General features: G+C 34.9%; 1 pseudogene; it reads right to left on the bottom strand.

Annotated features, from left to right (window-relative positions):
* Nucleotides 1–297: 297 nt before the first annotated feature.
* LOC127557205 (SWI/SNF-related matrix-associated actin-dependent regulator of chromatin subfamily D member 2-like) overlaps nt 298–14,745 on the bottom strand; it is a 187,775-nt pseudogene continuing 173,327 nt past the window's right edge.

The following is a 14,745-nucleotide window of genomic DNA, read 5'->3' as shown; positions in this document are numbered from 1 at the left end:
AGCTACTGAAAAGTAGTGATGCTGCACAGATTGTGTTTTGCTGTTGATTAATGAAACTTGGTCACAACATATGGACTTTAAATTAAAAAGTAAATTGATTTGGAACTAGAATTCAAGTATCTGGAAGGTTAAAAAATAGGTCAGTCCACTCAAGTTCCTGAAATAGGAATTACTTGGAAGGGAAAGGGAGAGTTTTGGTAACTTCCTGTTTTGACAATCCCCCCTCCCTCTATCCCAGCTGGGGCACAGCGATGGGGCACCCTTCCAGTCTGAGAAGGGAGTGGCTGCAGAAATAAAGAAGGCTCCCTGAGCTGCTAGGTCAGGTGGATTCCTAGCATCTGTTCCAGTTCCTGCCTCCACTGCTGCACCTTGGCAAAAATGTGCCTCTAACTTCCTAAGCCCAGGGCTGATGTAGAAAGCAGTGTGCCTTTCTTTCTTTGGGTTACCTATCATGTCTGTGAGGATCTTGAGATTTCCTTGCTGAGAACACAGCCATTCCTGAATGAAGTCCTGTGGGTCAGGGCTGAAATGCAGCATGAAATCCTTCTGAGTCTTCAGCTGGTTGATGGACTCAATGGTTTCATACATCTTAGCATCCAGGGATGCAATCTCCTGTTGGTTGGTGTTGGAGGCTAGAAAGTTGCTCATCTGTGCCTTGAGTGGATCATCTACTTCAACATCAATATCAATATCATGCCCATGTTCTTTTGGTCATTTCACACTGATGACATGATTGATGACATTGGAGTCTGGATGCTATAATAGCCCAGCCAATTTCATGGGTATCTTAGAGAAACGAATTTGCCCACATCTAAAGATTTGGTGAAAGTAGTGGTTGCAGTGGATGTATTCATGCTTGTGCCCATCTTGCAAAGTGTTGTGCTTAATGTACAGCCACAGTGCCTGCATGATGGCAGCCTGGGTCTGCGTGTGCTCACCAAGTAGCTGAGCGAACTGAGGGTCCAGCTTGTACTGGGGTGGCTGATGAGCCAGTATAGGCAGGAAGATACACTTGACATTAAGGTCCCCAGGGAGTTTCACTTGGAAGCCATCTGTCTCTTGGGTTGTAGGCAAACAGTGCCAATATACCAGATGGTTATCAGGTCCATAAAGCTCCTTGTCCAGCTCAATGACTAGACTCTCAAAAAATGAAGAAAACCCCCTCTTTGTTTGCTGGGATTTGGATTGCTTATGGATTTAGGAATATCAGAAGATTTTTAATCCATTTCTCTTCAGTGTCCTAGAACCATTCCCAGAAGAACAACAGAAGCTTTTGCACTGGGAGTGAATTAACATATTAAGAAAGGTAGCTTCAGGGACAACAAGGAGGCCAGAGATTAACACTACTATTCCTGAGGAAAACAGTTTTAGGATTTGGCAAAAGAGTTCCCAGGAGATGTAAGTTGCCCCTGAACCCCCACCCCCACCCCTCATTTACTACATGTACTTTGAGCTTCAACCCACTTTCCTCTGGATTCTGTCCTAGTGTAAAAGTAATATTGGAGACTTTTGATGTGCCATTTTGTATCAACTATTCTTGCCATGCTATTTTAGTAATTGAGCTTTTCTGAAATCAAATTAAGTCTGCATGATTAACTAATATCATCTGACAATCATGGTGGAACATAGTAGAAGTGGGAGACACATGAACTGTAACACTCATATTCAATCTTTTAAGCCAGATGTAGCTGCCACTTTATGGAAAACCAGGCTAACATTGTGAGTGAAGGTTGAGAGAGGAAATCCAGAGCTACCTAAGCATGGAAGATCATGTTTGCAAAAGGTTGGAGATGGAGATAGAATACCATGTGTGAAGAACAGAAAGAAGCGTAGTTTGACTGTACTGAATAAGATTATGTATAAGATACATAATGAATAAAATTATGGACAAATAAGATTAATGAATAATTAAAAATAAAAGAGAAAAGTTTATTTTATCCTAGAAACAATAGAGAACCATGTGAGTGATATCATCACACTTGTGCTTTAGAGAAGTCACTTTGGCAATAATATAGAGGTGAATTGGAGAAGAAAATTAATTGAGGCAAAGAGAACAATTAATAGGTTATTGTAACAGTTTAGGCAAGAGTTGGTAAAAGTCTGAATTGGAGTGATAATCATAGGAATGAAGAGAAGAGAATTATTGTGAGAGATGTTGAAAAAATAGAAATGACAAAGACTTGACAAATGATTTGTTATGAGTCGTGAAGGAGAACAAAAAATTAAAGATGATTCAGATTGCAAATTTAGCAGATTGGAATTAATAGAGCTATCCAAAACAGAAACAGAGAATAGTAATTGATATTGGAAGTGTCCTTACATTATAGAATTTATTTTTTTTGAAACAGCTTTATGATTAAAGTAATACTGATGTGACTATTTTATTTTATAGTTGAAGAAACTTAGACTCAGTGAGATTAAGTGACATGACCCCAGTGTCAAAATAGTTTATTTCAAAAATGTCATTAGAACCCCTTTTTCCTGAATCCAAGCCCGATGCTTTCCTGATTCTTCAAGATAAGAGTTGATAATGGAAAATAGGCTAGAAAATGTTGAAAAGAAATGGAGAGTTCAGTTCCCTCATGTACAAAATGAGATTAGATTAGATGCTATCTGAGGTTTTTTTCTATCTCTAGATCTATAATCCTATGATGGAATGTAGATCTAAGAAAGAAGAAAAGGGAGTATGCAAAAAAAAATCTATCTAATACATATATAATCTGATGCCAAGAAGCCAAAGCTTATACCCCAACCCAAGCAAATGCTTCTACCTGACCAATGATGCCTGAAATGTTCCAATTAGAGTTTAATTTCTTTTATTTCCTATTCATATGTGTCATTTACACCTCAATATGAATGATTTTTACAAGATCCTTATGCGACATCAATTTTTATTAGGTGGGAGGCTGTACTGAGCAGAAGGGAAAAGGTCACCAAGGGAAGGAAGAGGAGAAGGAGAACGGGACGGGAGGAGAGAGAAAAAAAAAGGAATTGTGAAAGATTCAGAAGACAAATTCTACTCACCCACAATTTTAAGTAGGATAACTCTTATATGTAGGTCTCTTCTTGTCCTTGGATGACAAATATAACAAGGGTTTAGATTAGATCATTCCAATCACCTTTTTATGTCTAGATTCTATTTTGGCATATGATCAGTTTCTCTCTTTCTCTGTCTGTCTGTCTGTCTCTGTCTCTCTGTCTCTATCTCTTTCTCTTTTTTCTGTCTCTCTGTCTCTCTCCCTCTATTTGTCTCCCTCTGTCTCTATTTCTGTCTCTCTCTGTGTCTCTGTCTCTCTCTCACACACACACACATAGAAAAATAGATAATTGATAGCTAAAATATTTATCAATTGATTATTATTGTCACTATAAGGGAGAAGGAACAGAATGAAGAAGTGAGATAATCTAATAGATTATTAACCTATAAATAATTGAGAGTCAATCATAAAGATAACAATGATCCTAAACAGAAATCCAGAAGGCTCCAGAAAATTTTGCATGCAGCTCTTATTGAATTATTGAGAACTATTGGTTAGTCTCTGCCAATTTTTCTCTCCTTTCTTCTTTTCTCTTTATTTTTCTCACTTACTTTCTACTTCTTCCCCTTATTTTTTCTCTTTCCCCTATCCCAATGTCCTCTTTCTTTCACCCAAATCCTTACTTTTCTTCATCCCTCTTTTTTTCTCATTCTTTTAAATTTTCTATCTTCATTGAATAAAACACAAACCCTTTTAAATTAAACAGTGTGACTATTGCAAGGGCAAGGAAATTCTCTCAATAAAAAGGCCCTGATCTTAAGCTAATGTACAATATAAATGCTAAACAATAACCAGGAGCAGTAAATCTCAGCCATACTCCAAAATGCTTGACACTTCTATAATTCAACTGGACATGGACAAGTACATCCATACTCCTCTTCAGTGAGAAGGACATCACCAAGGTGAAAGACAAAAAACCATGTCAAGAAATCATAGAGTGATGGAGTGGATTGTAGGAAGATAAGTAAAGTAAAAGTACACAGGTACATGGGAAACAAACATCATTAACTTTCAAGTATACCCACTGACATTACAATACATAAAGTGGAGAATTCAGTAACCAATATCTATAGAATAAATGATTGCTGAGAAGCCTGTTTCCAGGCAATGTCATGATACTTACTCCCTAACTTCCCGGAACTCAGACATAAATGTTTATTAAGTAATTCATTAAGTAAGCATTCATTGAACACATACTATATGCAAAGTCCTTTGTTTGCTAATTTCTATGAAACAAGATGAAATCTTCTACTCTCCTAAAGGATTCAGAATGACTAAATGGGTAGTATACAAGGGTTATAGTAATTCAAAGAAAATCAACTCCAGATAGAAGAATCAGGGAAGGATTCATAGAAGTAGTATAGTATGATAGAGTTTTAGACTTGGAGCCAAGAAGTTTTGAATTTAATCCCAGCCTCTCATATTGTGTGATCCCAGGCAAGACAGTTAACCTATCTGGGTCTTAGTTTCCTTAAATCTAAAATGAAGAGGTGGACTCTATAAACTTCCTGGGCCCTTCCAGCTCTGAATCTCTGTTCCATTGGAGGAAGGCCTTGAAAAAAAGAACAGATAGTAGTAATGTGGTAGTACTAAACAAGGTAGTAGATGGGCAGAGGATATATTTGGTCAATAGCATATAGACTAATTTGAGGAGAATGTAAGAGTCATGCATTATAGTGAGTGGTAAGATTGGAGGAAGAGAAACTAATGAATGACTAATGATCATAACAGTGCAGGAGAAAAGTAATAAAAGAACTAAGGAGGTGGCAATGGAAGGGACTTATGTATTTTAACACATCCCATGTATATATAATCAGTTGCCAAATATTGTTTTTACTTCTACATTCCTCTTATCTGAAACCTCTCTACTCGTGCAGCTATCATCCTTGGTCAGGCCCTCATCACCTCTTGCCTCAACTCTCACAATAGCCTTCTAATTGTTTCCTTTCCTCATGTCTCTTTTCCATCTCATTCTTTTTTCCAAATAGCTGGTAAAGTGATTTTTCCAAATTGTAGTTCTAACCATGTCACCTCCCTAGCCAATAAACTTCATTGACTCCCTGTTACTTCCACGATTAAATACACAATCTTCTTCTCATACTCACAACCTGACTCCATATTGCCTGTCTAGCCTCAGTATACTTTAATCCTATTCATGAACTAAGGTAGAGGCAAATTACTTTTATTCTTCCCCAAACATGAGACTTCATCTTTCATCCTTATATTTTTATACTGGTGCTCCCTCAAAAGGGAAAGTACTTTACCTTTCCTTTTTTGGAATCCTTAGAATGCCCTTAAGGCTCATCTCAAGTGTTTCTTTCTATGTGAAGTCTTTCCTAATCCCTCCAATTCTTGTATCTTTTTTTATCAAGTATAAGTAATGAAAAGAATTAAGTCAGACAGGAAAAGTTAATTTTGGAGGAAGTTGAAAAATTTCATTTGAACATATTGAATTTGAGGTGTTAGAAAGGAAGCCAAAGAAAGAAGCTCAGTAGGCAGTTAGAAATACAAGACTGACACTGGGCAGAACCTCAAAGTACAAACATCTAATATTGAAATTTCAGGCAAGGAGATAAGACATTTTTTAGGGACAAGGGGTGGCACAGTGGGAAGCATTCTTGGATTTGGAATCAGAAAACTGGATTTCAAATCTTGGCTTTGCTACTTACTACCCTGGTGACCTTGGGCAAGCTCCTTAACCTCTGGGTCTCAGTTATCAAATGAGGGTATTGAAATATAGAGTCTATGAGGTCCATTCCAGCTCTAAATCTATTTCTTTTATAATGTATTCTCAACTATACCACTTACCTGTAAAGTTGACCTTATCATAGTTCATTTTGGGTCTTATAACCCAAAATCAAATGTAAAAGAAAAGGTTGTATATTCCTCTGGGCATATTTTAAAATGACACTACACTACTGCAACTTTCCTAAAAATCCTACTTCAATCTAAAAAGAAACAACAAGATTACTAATAAACATTGGGGAAAAAAGAGAGAGCAAAGAGCTTTTTAACCATGATTTTATCTAGAGTCATTTACCAGAAATAGTAATTTTATTTAAAAAGACATTTCAGCAAGAATCAATTTTTTTCTAAATCAAATTCAGGGGTCACTGATTATCAATGCAACTGTGGGCATGTTGATGGTGTTATTTATAGTTTGGTTAATATGTATGCATAATAAGAGAACATTATTTACAGAGATGATGAATTTAATATTGGGAATGAAGCAGATTTACAGCCTGCAAAGTGTAATTGCTTTTTGATATCAATTAAAGGACTGTTTCTAAAAATCAATAAGAATTTTAAAGAATACTGCAAGACTGAGTGAATGATAAGTAATTTAGATGCAATTTAAACTATTCTATTGTGAATAGCTCTCTCGAGCCTCATGAAGTGTTTTATGAGCCTTTGGGGGAATAAGGTAAAATTTAGAAACTTTTATTGATTCAAAATTAAAATAACAGACATACACACACACACACCCCATTGAACTCCCACTTATGTTCATTATACATAACAGCACTGGGCATGGAGCTTGGGCAGACATGAATCAGAAGAAACAAGTAAGTATGTAAAGGGAGAGAATTGTTTTTTATACCTGTTTTTATACCTTGAGTAATTAAAATCTACAAAGTTTTGGGGGAGCTGTCACTGGAATTTTGGATTTGAATTTAAGGGAAGGTAGGTCTTTTGGATTTCATCCAAAGGAGGGTAGTGACTGAAATAGCCAAAAGAACTCATTAGAAGATGGATTTATGATGTGATCCCTAAAACCCTGCCCTCAAACCCTAGGGTAGTGTTCTAGAGTGATTCTCCAGGAAAAGTCTTCTCATTGGGACATCATATCTTTTCTTTTAAATGAAACTTAGCCCAAATCTTCTCAGACAAGAGTGTCTGCCTAGTTCAATTTGTGTTTATTAAGGACATATTCTGACATATATTTTATACAGAATTTTTATTTGTACACATTTAAAACAATGGGCTTTGTATCTTCTCTCAAGAATCTTACAGAATATAAAATTTGGAGTTACACAACCAAACAACACAAGCCCATAGAATGTTGGAATTGAAGGAGTCTTCTAATCCAATTCTTCTTATCTTACAGATATGGAAACTGTGGCCAAAAAAAGGAAAGTGACTAGCTCTGGTTATATAAATTAGCTGCGATGCATCTGGAGAAAAAGTGGGGAAAAAAAGGAATTATTCTGCCAAAAGGAAGAAAAAAAGGAACCAAATTAAATAGCCTGACCATGAAAGGCACCTATTTAATTAAAATTAAATTCAGAAAGTATAAAAATAGTTCTGAAAAGGAAAAACAAACATATTCTTGACTGGTGATGAAGCTTTAGAATTGGCTGACTGGTTAGGCCAAGGACAGTTGAACAAAAATGACATATACAAGAGACTTTTAAAAGAATCTTGATGAATAAGAAAACAAGCTTATAGTTCATTCCTTTAGTCTTTCTAGGTCAACATTTTTCCAGCTTATCTGGGAGAGGGTCTTTGTCACATTCAAATATCTCAGCAGAAATTTTCTTCTCAGACTTCTTCAAATCACAATAATATGTCCATAACAACATGTCCTTGATTTTAATGTACTGGAGAAAGAAAAAAAAGTCCTAGTTTTTAATAGATTTTCATTGCTAAAAAAGTAATAAAAATTGAAAAAAGCTAGGTCTTGATCAATAATTTATTTTATCTTAACCAGCTTACAAAGAAAAGAAGAAACTATCCTATAATCCATTTAAAGCCATGATAGGAAAACAATTTTCCTATCTAGTGTGCTTTTATATATGTAAGAATTAAACTAATTAAGTTTATAGATCAATAAAAGTTTCCAATATAAGCATCCACTTTGACTTCTAGGAGCCAAGATGGTGGAGTAAGCAGAAAATTAATGTAACTCTCCCATAGTCATCTTAAAACACAATAAAATTGTACCCCTGTTAAAAAAAAATACTGGAACAGCAGAACAAGCCAAAAGATAGGGTAAAATAATCTTTGAGCCCAAGAGAGTTGGAAGATCAGCAGGAAACTTCCAAATCACTAAAAGGGGAACACAATCCAGGAGAGCAAGAATCTTAAAAAGGACCAGCAAGCCTCAGATCTGCAAAGCAGTGAGAGATCCTGAGCCCTAGTGCAGTGGAGTGGGAAAATACTTGTACTAGAATTCCTCAAATACCTCAGTATAGCCAAGGAAACGAGCAGATCCAGTTCTGAGAACCATCTTTTGTTTCAGTGCAGTGCTGGACAAATAGGCCACTTTCAATGATCAGACCTTCACTTGCTTCAGTGTCATGCTAGGGAAAGGCACACCATGGCACACCATTAGGTCTCCAATTCAGCACTAGGTAAGCTGCCTGGTCCCTATGGCTTCCAGCAGCACCAACTAACCCCACCCAACTTCTTTAGCCCAGCATCAGATGTGAAGTCCCTCATGGCCCTTAGGGCAATATCAGTATAGCATCAAGTAACAGCCAGCATCTGCAATCCATGGCACAAAAAACCTGAGAAAATGCCTCTTCTCCACACATAACAAATTTAAAAGAAAGGGGAAAGGCCAAAAAGGATGAGCAAAAACAATCAACAAAAAGAATCTGACCATAGAAAGTTATTATGATGACTGAGAAGTTCAAGATATAAACTCAAATGAGGACAAAAATGTCAAAACACCTATGAGCAAAACCCCAGACAAAAATGGGAAGTAGTCTCAAGCCCAGAAAGAATTTATGGAAAAGTTTTTTAAAAGTTCAAAAATCATGACAGGCAGAAGAAAGAATGGGAAAAAAATGAGAGTGATGCAAGAGAATTATGGAAAAGGAGCCACCAGATTGGGGAAAAAACAAAAACAAGTGCTTAAAAAGTAGAATTGGTCAGGTGGAAAAGGAAGTACAAAAGTTGTGAGGTAAATAACTCCTTAAAATTAGATTTGCATAACTGGAAGTTAATAACTTCATGAAATGTTGAGAATCAATTAAACACATTCAGAAGAATGAAAAATTAGAAGAAAATATAAAATACCTTATTGGAAAAACAACTGACTGAGAAAATAGATCCAGGAGAGAAAATGTCAAAATCATTGGAGTACCTGAAAGCCATAATCAAAAGCAAGACTTAGACAGAATCTTTCAAGAAATTATCAAGGAAAATTTCCATGATATCCTAGAAACAGAGGGTAAAATAGTCATTAAAAGAATCTATTGTTCACCTCAGGAAAGACATCCCAAAATAAAAACTTCAAGGAACATTATAGCCAAATTTTAGAACTATTAGATGAAGAAAAAATACTTCAAGTAGCCAGAAACAAACAATTCAAATATATGGAATCAAAAGTATGCAATACTTAACAGCTGCAGCATTATCGTTTTAATGGTCATGGGATATGATATTCTAGAAGGCAAATAAGAAAGGACTACAACCAAGAATCACTGAGCTAGCAAAATTAAGCATGCTTCAAGGGAAAAATGGTCACTCAATGAAATAAAGAGAAGGCCAGAATTAAACCAAAAATTTAATACTCAAAATCAAGACTCAAAAGAAGCATAAACAGGCAAAAATAGAAAAGAAAACATAAAAGATTCAAAAGATTCAATAGAGCTAAACTGTTTATACAGTTATAAGGAAAAATAATACTTTTTATTCTTAATAATTGCATCACTAATAGTACATGTAGAAAGACAGAGAGAGAGAGAGAGATAGGAGTTTAGGTATAAGGTGAATTTGAGTTAATTATATAAAAAACTTAAGGGATAAGAAAAAGGAGTATACTAAGTGTAGAATGAAGGGAGAAGTAGAATGGTACAAGTTATTTTACATGAAGAAGCATGGAAAACCTATTATAATGGAGAGGAATATGGGAAGGTGAGTGATAAGCATCACTTGAACCTTACTCTTATCTGCTCAAAATGGGAATAATATAGACAATCAGTTGAATATAGAAATATATCTTACTGGACTGGGAAAGAGGAGGAGAGGAGATTAAATAAACATATGGACTGGGGACTGATAGAAGGAAGGGCAGACTTGGGGAGGTAGTAGACAGAAGCAAAACGATGTTGAAGAAGGAAAGGATGAACATTAGGACAAACAGGAAGAAAGATAGAATGTAAGGAAATAAACAATTAATAATAATAACTATGAATGTAAATAGGCTGAAAAATAGAAGCTGATAGTACAGTGGATCAAAAAACAGAATCTTCTTCATTTCTCAATTTTTATAGAAATGAATCAGATTTATAAGACTACAAACCATTGCCCCCAATTGACAAGTAGTCAAAGAATTTGAATAGAAAATTTTCAGATAAAGAAATCAAAGCTATCTATAGACATGTGAAAAAGTGTTCTAAATCATATTCAATCAGTGTTATGGGCCAGAACTTGAAACAAGGTGCTAAGTCACTGGAATTAATAGAGACAATGATTATGAATTCACACCTTTAAGAGAGCATATATAGGCTAGGAGCCTCAACCAGGATGCACTTTGGGAGATTCACAAGTCAGGATTCAGTGCAGAAGATTCACAAATCACAGAAGCCCACAAGCCCGTTCTTGGAGGTGGAGTCAGATTCATTCCATATTCCACCTTTGTGCTAGCTGGAGGCTGAAGCTGGAAGAGATAAAGGACTAGCAGCAAGAGCTCTTGGAACCAAGGAGAGAGATAGGTTTCTAAGAAAACTAATCAGGCTATTTTGAAGGAGACAATATAGGATCTGAACTTTTAGCTCCTGGCTGCATTTGAGGTGATTATTACTTTGAACTGAAATGAAGGCTGCCTCCAGCCTTCTGCTCCAGAAGCTCCCCAGGAAACCTGCTCCCAGAGAACATTATTTTTAGAGAAGAGAATATTATAAATCAGATAAATGCAAATGAAAACAACTCTAAGGTACCATCTATCAGATTAGCTAACATCACAAAAAAGGAAAATGACAAATGTTGGAGAGGATGTGGGAAAAATTGGGACACTAACGTATTGCTGGTGGAGTTATAAACTGATCCCATTCTGGAGAGCAATTGAGAACTATGCCCAAAATGCCACTCAACTGTGCATACTCTGATCCAACATGACCTCTATAAGATCTATATCCCAATGAGATTTGAAAAAGGAGGAAAAGGATCTACATGCAAAAATATTTATATCAGCCTTTCTCAAGATTTATTAGAATTTGAAATTGACAATTAGAATATTAGAAATTGAACGTTGTCCCATCAATTGAGGAATGGTTGAACAAACTGTGGTATATAAATGCAATAAAATACTATTGTGCAATAAGAAATGATACTTAGGCACATTGCAACAAAGTCTGGAAACACATATTAACTGATGCAAAGTGAAATGAGGAAAACATTGCACAGTATTAGCAATCTTGTATGATGGTCAACTATGAATGACTCAGCTCTTTTCAATAATATAATCATCTAAGACAAATACAAAAGATCATGAAAAAAAATGTTATCCACATTCAAGTAAAGACTGATGGACTCCATATGCAGATCAAAACATACTTAAAAAAAAAAACTATTTTATTATTTTTTTCATTTTTGCCTTTTGATCTATTTCTTCTTTTATAACTATGACTAATGTAGAAATATTTTTTACATAATAGCACAAATATAATATATATCAAATTGCCCACAATTTTAGGAAGAGATGAGGGGAGGAAGAGAGGAAAAAAATTTGGAATTCAAAATCTTGTGAAGATGAATGCTAAAAATTGTTTTGATATCTCATTGTGAAAAAATAACACACTACTTAAAAATAAGCATCTTCTTTGATGAAATTCCATAGGCTTCTTAGTTATTTGAAGAAAGCAAATAACAGCTTTATCTTTTAGTCATTTAAAAGTGTCAGGAATCAGTTTCTAATTGGTTCTTCAGGGGATCTTTTCCCAATGAAATCAAACCATTCTCCCACCTATCAACACTTTTTGTTGTTGTTGTTGTTCCTTTATTACTCTGATGCATACTTGTCATTTTAGGATTAGCACCTAGAGCTGCTTGACTATGATTGTTTCTTCTTCAAATCTTTCTGATGCCACTTTCCTATTATCTTCCTTAAATATATGATTAAAACAAAACAACATACAATAAAATCTTCAAAACTAGGTTTTCTTCATTCCACTGACTACAAAGTATGAGAAAAGGGAAATGAAATTTATAATATGACTGGACTATGGAAACAAATTTCTATAGCTAATAAATGCCTGACTGCCTCCTCCTTTAATATAGGATAGACTTTACCTACAAATTTATACAGACCAGTGTTCTTCTCTCCTTTGGCTTCCTCTCCCCCCTCCTCCATGGCAATTTTTTTTTGTAATTAGTTCAATTTCCATTTCCAAAAATGGATTAAGACCTCTCTTTCATATTCTACTAATTGGGATATTTTATATTTTGGACTACTGTCAATATTATTTTATAATTGTATAAGTCATTTAAAAAATTCTTAATTTTTCCTAGCACATAATAGGCTGCAATAGCTTCTAATATTAAAAAAAAATTTTTATATATTTCTTATTTTGTTCTTTATTTTGGGAACTTAATTTTCCTGTCTATTTTTCTTTTAATAGCTAAATGTAGTTAAAGCACCAAGTTTAACCCAGTGCAATCCATCTAAGAATTTTGAATAATAATAGTCCAAAATGGTGGATAATATGAGCACCATTTTATGGATGAGGAAACTGAGACTCAGAGGGCTGAAGAGATTTACTGAGTTTAATACTTCAGTGTCAAAATCTAGAATTTTCCCCATTGTCAGATTGCTTTTTATGAAATAATGAACAAGCAAAATGGTAGAGTTTACAGCCATAATACATAAATTGCCTTTATAAACAGTTCTGCTAGAAGACTAACAGCTTGCCAAATTGACTCACATCAATAAGAAAGGCTCCAGAGGAAACTCTGAGAATTACAAATGGGCAAGTCTCATTTTGTTTCTGGCAATCTAATGAAAACTATAATAAAGGGGTGAGATCATTGAGGACATAAGCAACCTATTATGGGAAAAGCAACTTATCAATTTTGGTAAAAGTGATTCATGCTTGACTAATATAGATTATAGCTCTTGAAGAAAAGAAATATATATGCACATAGGGGAGAAATAAGTGAACAGAATGTTTTTAGATTTTCAAAAAGTCTTTGACAAGGTTTCACACCAAAGGCTATTTAAAAGGCAACAAGTGAGTCACCATGGAATAGTGATACTGCTTTGTCATGGATGAAGAACTGACTTACAGAGAAGAAACAAAGGATTAGGATAATTGGACACTTCTCTGGATGAAAACTTATAAACAGTGAGATCTCCAAGGGTTACTGTTGGGACTTTAACATTTTTCTGAATAATGTGGAAAGGGAATCCAATCTTCAGGCTTGCAGATGACATTAAGCTCTTCCAGGTGGTGGGAAGCCAACTTGATAGAGATGAACTATAGAGTAATCTTGGGAGTTTTTTGTGATTGGGAGGAAAATCAGCAGAGGAACGTCACTGGGGGCAAGTGGAAAGGAAAGTAAGGCATTTAGGGAAAATAATGCAAAATGCATTCATAGGATAATGGGCTCTAAGCTAAAGCATATGACCTAGGAAAGGGATTTGGGGCCACTTAAAATGTTAACTTAATGAGCTGCTACAGCCAAAAAGACCAACAAAATTCTGGGCATCATCAAGAATGATGCTGGAAACAAATGTAGAACATTATCCTGTCCTTATACAAAACCACAGTGTGTTTTCTCCTAAAATATTTTATTTATTTTTGATGGCCATCTTGCAATGCAAATCTAACTTTTTTTTTTTTTTGATAAATCCAGTCTTGGATAAAGCCATAAAATTAAATGATTTCAGAGTTGGAAAGTATCTTAGAGGCAAGGGTGGGCTGGAGCCAGTTCAAATAGGCTCGTGAGAGTTGATTGTTAAATTTTCACTGTGAGCATTTATAATTTCGAAATTGGCAAATGCTACAATTCAGAGCTTGATTTATTATTTTGTTGATTTTCTATACTTAAGAAAGCAATAGAGAAAATATGAATAAAGTATATTAAATATAAAAGTCATTTGTACTTTTTTTTGGTTGAAAGCCAATTATTTAACATTTACCAATATATGCAACAACAAATCTAATTTAGATCTGACTTTGAACCTTCTTTATGACTTCCCTGATACATGCTCATCAGTTTTTAATCCATTCTTGTGGAATTCTCTAACTCTTAAAGTAGTTCATATACTTTTAGAAAAATGAAATAACCTTGGATGGAGAAGTTTTCATATAAAGAAAAATTCAGAAAATCTGAATTATTCTGTTTAGAATGAAGGCTGAATAGCAATATGTTTTAAAAATCATTAAAGGTATGCTCATGTGAACATGGATAGATAATGTATGAATATAAACGAATACCACATATTTCAAGTTAGTCCCACTCATAAAAAAAAAAATACTTTTTTTCCTTCCGCATCTGATTTTTATTTGGCTACACATCACTTCTCCCAGTAAGCTATCTTCAATAGAGTCATCCAAAATTGAGTGACAGGAGGACAAAAGGGAAAAACTGTGTTAATTTAAGCTCTCCACAATCCATGCCCCATGCTATGAGGAGGAAACAAACTTAAGATTCAGACTCTAGTCCTTTTTTTAGTGACTGGGTCTACATATTTGAGAACTGTATGATATTTGCTATAATCTCTTTGTGGCAAGAAGAATAGATCTAAACCAACTTC

Source organism: Antechinus flavipes, chromosome 3, assembly GCF_016432865.1.
Source record: "Antechinus flavipes isolate AdamAnt ecotype Samford, QLD, Australia chromosome 3, AdamAnt_v2, whole genome shotgun sequence".
Classification (NCBI taxonomy): Eukaryota; Metazoa; Chordata; class Mammalia; order Dasyuromorphia; family Dasyuridae; genus Antechinus; species Antechinus flavipes.
This window is presented reverse-complemented; position numbering and strand designations above follow the sequence as displayed.